The sequence below is a fragment of the Phalangium opilio genome, unplaced genomic scaffold, assembly GCF_054372755.1.
Source record: "Phalangium opilio isolate 3A_F unplaced genomic scaffold, DU_Popi_V2 ptg000054l_1, whole genome shotgun sequence".
NCBI lineage: Eukaryota > Metazoa > Arthropoda > Arachnida > Opiliones > Phalangiidae > Phalangium > Phalangium opilio.
In genome coordinates, this window is record NW_028324173.1 from 4,654,736 (window position 1) to 4,662,587 (window position 7,852).

Consider the following 7,852-nt stretch of genomic DNA (forward strand, 5'->3'; position numbering starts at 1 on the left):
TACGTTACATCTGAGACAAAACAACACCTCTCCAAGGTGGGCTCGAACCACCAACCTTTCGGTTAACAGCCGAACGCCCTAACCATTGCGCCACGGAAGCCCAAAATTTAAATGGTTGTCAGGTATTGTGGAAAAGTTATGACTTTTTACGTTACATCTGAGACCCTACAACACCTCTCCAGGTTGGGCTCGAACCACCAACCTTTCTGATAACAGCCGAACGCGCTAACCATTGCGCCACGGAAGCCCAAAAATTAAATGGTCGTCAGGTATTGTGGAAAAACTTTGGCTTTCTACGGTACATTTGAGATCCCTCAACCCCGCTCCCGGGTGGGCTCGAACGACCAACCTATTGGTTAACAGCCGAAGGCGCTAACCATTGAGCCACGGAAGCTTTGAAAATAAATGGTTGTCACGTATTGTGGAAAAGTTTTGAATTTTACTCTACATCTGAGACCCCACAACACCTCTCCAGGGTGGGCTCGAACCACCAACCTTTCGATTAACAGCTGAACGCGCTAACCACTGCGCCACGGAAGCCCAAAAATTAAATGTTCGTCAGGTTTTGCGGAAAAACTCTGACATTTTACGTTACATCTGAGACGTCACAACACTGCTCCCGGGAGGGCTCAAACCACCAGTCTTTTGAATAGCAGCTGAACGCGCTAACCATTGCGCCACGGAAGCCCAAAAATTAAATGGTCGTCAGGTATTGAGGAAAAACTTTGGCTTTCTACGTTACATTTGTGACAAAACAACACCGCTCCCGGATGGCCTCGAACCACCAACCTTTTGGTCAACAGCCGAACGCGCTAACCATTGAGCCACGGAAGCTCAGAAATTAAATGGTTGTCAGGTATTGTGGAAAAGTTATGACTTTTTACGTTACATCTGAGACCCTTTAACACCTCTCCAGGGTGGGCTCGAACCACCAACCTTTCGGTTAACAGCCGAACGCGCTAACCATTGCGCCACGGAAGCCCAAAAATTAAATGGTCGTCAGGTATTGTGGAAAAACTTTGGCTTTCTACGTTACATTTGAGATCCCTCAACCCCGCTCCCGGGTGGGCTCGAACCACCAACCTTTCGATTAACAGCTGAACGCGCTAACCACTGCGCCACGGAAGCCCAAAAATTAAATGTTCGTCAGGTATTGTGGAAAAACTCTGACATTTTACGTCACATCTGAGACGTCACAACACTGCTCCCGGGAGGGCTCAAACCACCAGTCTTTTGAATAGCAGCTGAACGCGCTAACCATTGCGCCACGGAAGCCCAAAAATTAAATGGTCGTCAGGTATTGTGGAAAAGTTATGACTTTTTACGTTACATCTGAGACAAAACAACACCTCTCCAAGGTGGGTTCGAACCACCAACCTTTCGGTTAACAGCCGAACGCGCTAACCATTGCGCCACGGAAGCCCAAAAATTAAATGGTCGTCAGGTATTGTGGAAAAACTTTGGCTTTCTACGTTACATTTGAGACAAAACAACACCTCTCCAAGGTTGGCTCGAACCACCAACCTTTCGGTTAACAGCGGAACGCGCTAACCATTGCGCCACGGAAGCCCAAAAATTTAATGGTTGTCAGGTATTGTTGAAAAGTTCTGACTTTTTACGTTACATCTTAGACCCTACAACACCTCTTCAGGGTGGGCTCGAACCACCAACCTTTCGGTTAACAGCCGAACGCGCTAACCATTGCGCCACGGAAGCCCAAAAATTAAATGGTCGTCAGGTATTGTGGAAAAACTTTGGCTTTCTACGTTACATTTGAGACGTCAGAACACCGCTCCCGGACAGGCTTGAACCACCAACCTTTTGGTCAACAGCCGAACGCGCTAACCATTGAGCCACGGAAGCTCAGAAATTAAATGGTTGTCAGGTATTGTGGAAAAGTTATGACTTTTTACGTTACATCTGAGACCCTACAACACCTCTCCAGGTTGGGCTCGAACCACCAAGCTTTCTGGTAACAGCCGAACGCGCTAACCATTGCGCCACGGAAGCCCAAATATTAAATGGTCGTTAGGTATTGTGGAAAAACTTTGGCTTTCTACGTTACATTTGAGATCCCTCAACCTCGCTCCAGGGTGGGTTCGAACGACCAACCTATTGGTTAACCGCCGAAGGCGCTAACCATTGAGCCACGGAAGCTTTAAAAATAAATGTTCGTCAGGTATTGTGGAAAAACTCTGACATTTTACGTTACATCTGAGACGTCACAACACTGCTCCCGGGAGGGCTCAAACCACCGGTCTTTTGAATAGCAGCTTAACGCGCTAACCATTGCGCCACGGAAGCCCAAAAATTAAATGGTCGTCAGGTATTGTGGAAAAGTTATGACTTTTTACGTTACATCTGAGACAAAACAACACCTCTCCAAGGTGGGCTCGAACCACCAACCTTTCGGTTAACAGCCGAACGCCCTAACCATTGCGCCACGGAAGTCCAAAAATTAAATGGTTGTCAGGTATTGTGGAAAAGTTATGACTTTTTACGTTACATCTGAGACCCTACAACACCTCTCCAGGTTGGGCTCGAACCACCAACCTTTCTTATAACAGCCGAACGCGCTAACCATTGCGCCACGGATGCCCAAAAATTAAATGCTCGTCAGGTATTGAGGAAAACTTTGGCTTTCTACGTTACATTTGTGACAAAACAACACCTCTCCAAGGTGGGCTCAAACCACCAACCTTTCGGTTAACAGCCGAACGCGCTAACCATTGCGCCACTGAAGCCCAAAAATTAAATGGTTGTCAGGTATTGTGGAAAAGTTATGACTTTTTACGTTACATCTGAGACCCTACAACACCTCTCCAGGGTGGGCTCGAACCACCAACCATTCGGTTCACAGCCGAACGCACTAACCATTGCGCCACGGAAGCCCAAAAATTAAATGGTTGTCAGGTATTGTGGAAAAGTTATGACTTTTTACGTTACATCTGAGACCCTACAACACCTCTCCAGGGTGGGCTCGAGCCACCAACCTTTCGGTTAACAGCCGAACGCGCTAACCATTGCGCCACGGATTCCCAAAAATTAAATGGTCGCCAGGTATTGTGGAAAAACTTTGGCTTTCTACGTTACATTTGAGATCCCTCAACCCCGCTCCCTGGTGGGCTCGAACCACCATCCTATTGGTTAACAGCTGAAGGCGCTAACCATTGAGCCACGGAAGCTCAGAAAATAAATGGTTGTCACGTATTGTGGAAAAGTTATGACTTTTTACGTTACATCTGAGACAAAACAACACCTCTCCAAGGTGGGTTCGAACCACCAACCTTTCGGTCAACAGCTGAACGCGCTAACCATTGCGCCACGGAAGCCCAAAAATTAAATGGTCGTCAGGTATTGTGGAAAAACTTTGGCTTTCTACGTTACATTTTAGACAAAACAACACCTCTCCAAGGTTGGCTCGAACCACCAACCTTTCGGTTAACAGCGGAACGCGCTAACCATTGCGCCACGGAAGCCCAAAAATTTAATGGTTGTCAGGTATTGTGGAAAAGTTATGACTTTTTACGTTACATCTTAGACCCTACAACACCTCTTCAGGGTGGGCTCGAACCACCAACCTTTCGGTTAACAGCCGAACGCGCTAACCATTGCGCCACGGAAGCCCAAAAATTAAATGGTCGTCAGGTATTGTGGAAAAACTTTGGCTTTCTACGTTACATTTGAGATCCCTCAACCCCGCTCCCGGGTGGGCTCGAACCACCAACCTATTGGAAACAGCCGAAGGCGCTAACCATTGAGCCACGGAAGCTTTGAAAATAAATGGTTGTCACGTATTGTGGAAAAGTTTTGAATTTTACTCTACATCTGAGACCCCACAACACCTCTCCAGGGTTGGCTCGAACCACCAGTCTTTTCAATAGCAGCTGAACGAGCTAACCATTGCGCCACGGAAGCACAAATATTAAATGGTCGTCAGGTATTGTGGAAAAACCTTGACTTTTTACGTCACATCTGAGACGTCAGAACACCGCTCTCGGACAGGCTTGAACCACCAACCTTTTGGTCAACAGCCGAACGCGCTAACCATTGAGCCACGGAAGCTCAGAAATTAAATGGTTGTCAGGTATTGTGGAAAAGTTATGACTTTTTACGTTACATCTGAGACCCTACAACACCTCTCCAGGTTGGGCTCGAACCACCAAGCTTTCTGGTAACAGCCGAACGCGCTAACCATTGCGCCAAGGAAGCCCAAATATTAAATGGTCGTCAGGTATTGTGGAAAAACTTTGGCTTTCTACGTTACATTTGAGATCCCTCAACCCCGCTCTCTGGTGGGCTCGAACCACCATCCTATTGGTTAACAGCTGAAGGCGCTAACCATTGCGCCACGGAAGCCCAAAAATTAAATGGTCGTCAGGTATTGTGGAAAAACTTTGGCTTTCTACGTTACATTTGAGACAAAACAACACCTCTCCAAGGTTGGCTCGAACCACCAACCTTTCGGTTAACAGCGGAACGCGCTAACCATTGCGCCACGGAAGCACAAATATTAAATGGTCGTCAGGTATTGTGGAAAAACCTTGACTTTTTACGTCACATCTGAGACGTCACAACACTGCTCCCGGGAGGGCTCAAACCACCAGTCTTTTGAATAGCAGCTGAACGCGCTAACCATTGCGCCACGGAAGCCCAAAAATTAAATGGTCGTCAGGTATTGCGGAAAAACTTTGGCTTTCTACGTTACATTTGTGACAAAACAACACCTCTCCAAGGTGGGCTCGAACCACCAACCTTTCGGTTAACAGCCGAACGCGCTAACCATTGCGCCACGGAAGCCCAAAAATTAAATGGTCGTCAGGTATTGTGGAAAAGTTATGACTTTTTACGTTACATCTGAGAAAAAACAACACCTCTCCAAGGTGGGCTCGAACCACCAACCATTCGGTTAACAGCCGAACGCGCTAACCATTGCGCCACGGAAGCCGAAAAATTAAATGGTCGTCAGGTATTGTGGAAAAACTTTGGCTTTCTACGTTACATTTGAGATCCCACAACCCCGCTCCCGGGTGGGCTCGAACCACCAACCTATTGGTTAACAGCCGAAAGCGCTAACCATTGAGCCACGGAAGCTCAGAAAATAAATGGTTGTCACATATTGTGGAAAAGTTTTGACTTTTTACTCTACATCTGAGACCCCACAACACCTCTCCAGGGAGGGCTCGAGCCACCAGCCTTTCGATTAACAGCTGAACGCGCTAACCATTGCGCCACGGAAGCCCAAAAATTAAATGTTCGTCAGGTATTGTGGAAAAACTGTGACATTTTACGTTACATCTGAGACGTCACAACACTGCACCCGGGAGGGCTCAACCACCAGTCTTTTGAATAGCAGCTGCACGCGCTAACTATTGCGCCACGGAAGCCCAAAAATTAAATGGTCGTCAGGTATTGTGGAAAAACCTTGACTTTTTACTTCACATCTGAGACGTCACAACACCGCTCCCGGATGGCCTCGAACCACCAACCTTTTGGTCAACAGCCGAACGCGCTAACCATTGCGCCACGGAAGCCCAAAAAATAAATGGTCGTAAGGTATTGTGGAAAAGTTATGACTTTTTACGTTACATCTGAGAAAAAAAAACACCTCTCCAAGGTGGGCTCGAACCACCAACCATTCGGTTAACAGCCGAACGCGCTAACCATTGCGCGACGGAAGCCCAAAAATTAAATGGTCGTCTGGTATTGTGGAAAAACTTAGGCTTTCTACGTTACATTTGAGATCCCACAACCCCGCTCCCGGGTGGGCTCGAACCACCAACCTATTGGTTAACAGCCGAAAGCGCTAACCATTGAGCCACGGAAGCCCAGAAAATAAATGGTTGTCACGTATTGTGGAAAAGTTTTGACTTTTTACTCTACATCTGAGACCCCACAACACCTCTCCAGGGTGGGCTCGAACCACCAACCTTTCGATTAACAGCTGAACGCGCTAACCATTGCGCCACGGAAGCCCAAAAATTAAATGTTCGTCAGGTATTGTGGAAAAACTCTGACATTTTACGTTACATCTGAGACGTCACAACACTGCTCCCGGGAGGGCTCAAACCACCAGTCTTTTGAATAGCAGCTGAACGCGCTAACCATTGCGCCACGGAAGCCCAAAAATTAAATGGTCGTCAGGTATTGTGGAAAAGATATGACTTTTTACGTTACATCTGAGACAAAACAACACCTCTCCAAGGTGGGCTCGAACCACCAACCTTTCGGTTAACAGCCGAACGCGCTAACCATTGCGCCACGGAAGCCCAAAAATTAAATGGTCGTCAGGTATTGTGGAAAAACTTTGGCTTTCTACGTTACATTTGTGATCCCTCAACCCCGCTCCCGGGTGGGCTCGAACCACCAACCTATTGGTTAACAGCCGAAGGCACTAACCATTGAGCCACGGAAGCTCAGAAAATAAATGGTTGTCACGTATTGTGGAAAAGTTTTGACTTTTTACTCTACATCTGAGACCCCACAACACCTCTCCAGGGTGGGCTCGAACCACCAACCTTTCGATTAACAGCTGAACGCGCTAACCATTGCGCCACGGAAGCCCAAAAATTAAATGTTCGTCAGGTATTGTGGAAAAACTCTGACATTTTACGTTACATCTGAGACGTCACAACACTGCTCCCGGGAGGGCTCAAACCACCAGTCTTTTGAATAGCAGCTGAACGCGCTAACCATTGCGCCACGGAAGCCCAAAAATTAAATGGTCGTCAGGTATTGTGGAAAAGATATGACTTTTTACGTTACATCTGAGACAAAACAACACCTCTCCAAGGTGGGCTCGAACCACCAACCTTTCGGTTAACAGCCGAACGCGCTAACCATTGCGCCACGGAAGCCCAAAAATTAAATGGTCGTCAGGTATTGTGGAAAAACTTTGGCTTTCTACGTTACATTTGTGATCCCTCAACCCCGCTCCCGGGTGGGCTCGAACCACCAACCTATTGGTTAACAGCCGAAGGCACTAACCATTGAGCCACGGAAGCTCAGAAAATAAATGGTTGTCACGTATTGTGGAAAAGTTTTGACTTTTTACTCTACATCTGAGACCCCACAACACCTCTCCAGGGTGGGCTCGAACCACCAACCTTTCGATTAACAGCTGAACGCGCTAACCATTGCGCCACGGAAGCCCAAAAATTAAACGTTCGTCAGGTATTGTGGAAAAACTCTGACATTTTACGTTACATCTGAGACGTCACAACACTGCTCCCGGGAGGGCTCAAACCACCAGTCTTTTGAATAGCAGCTGAACGCGCTAACCATTGCGCCCCGGAAGCCCAAAAATTAAATGGTCGTCAGGTATTGTGGAAAAGTTATGACTTTTTACATTACAACTGAGACAAAACAACACCTCTCCAAGGTGGGCTCGAACCACCAACCTTTCGGTTCACAGCCGAACGCGCTAACCATTGCGCGACGGAAGCCCAAAAATTAAATGGTTGTCAGGTATTGTGGAAAAGTTATGACTTTTTACGTTACATCTGAGACCCTACAACACCTCTGCAGGGTGGGCTCGAACCACCAACCTTTCGGTTAACAGCCGAACGCGCTAACCATTGCGCCACGGATGCCCAAAAATTAAATGGTCGTCAGGTATTGTGGAAAAACTTTGGCTTTCTACGTTACATTTGTGATCCCTCAACCCCGCTCCCGGGTGGGCTCGAACCACCAACCTACTGGTTAACAGCCGAAGGCACTAACCATTGAGCCACGGAAGCTCAGAAAATAAATGGTTGTCACGTATTGTGGAAAAGTTTTGACTTTTTACTCTACATCTGAGACCCCACAACACCTCTCCAGGGTGGGCTCGAACCACCAACCTTTCGATTAA

General features: G+C 47.2%; 2 non-coding genes across 2 annotated transcripts; both read right to left on the minus strand.

The window, feature by feature from the left end:
• Positions 1–2,818: 2,818 nt before the first annotated feature.
• TRNAH-GUG (transfer RNA histidin (anticodon GUG)) lies at positions 2,819–2,888 on the minus strand. The gene has a single exon. It is a non-coding gene; the product is annotated as a tRNA-His (tRNA).
• A 4,484-nt stretch (positions 2,889–7,372) lies between these two features.
• TRNAH-GUG (transfer RNA histidin (anticodon GUG)) lies at positions 7,373–7,442 on the minus strand. Its single transcript has one exon. It is a non-coding gene; the product is annotated as a tRNA-His (tRNA).
• Positions 7,443–7,852: the final 410 nt, after the last annotated feature.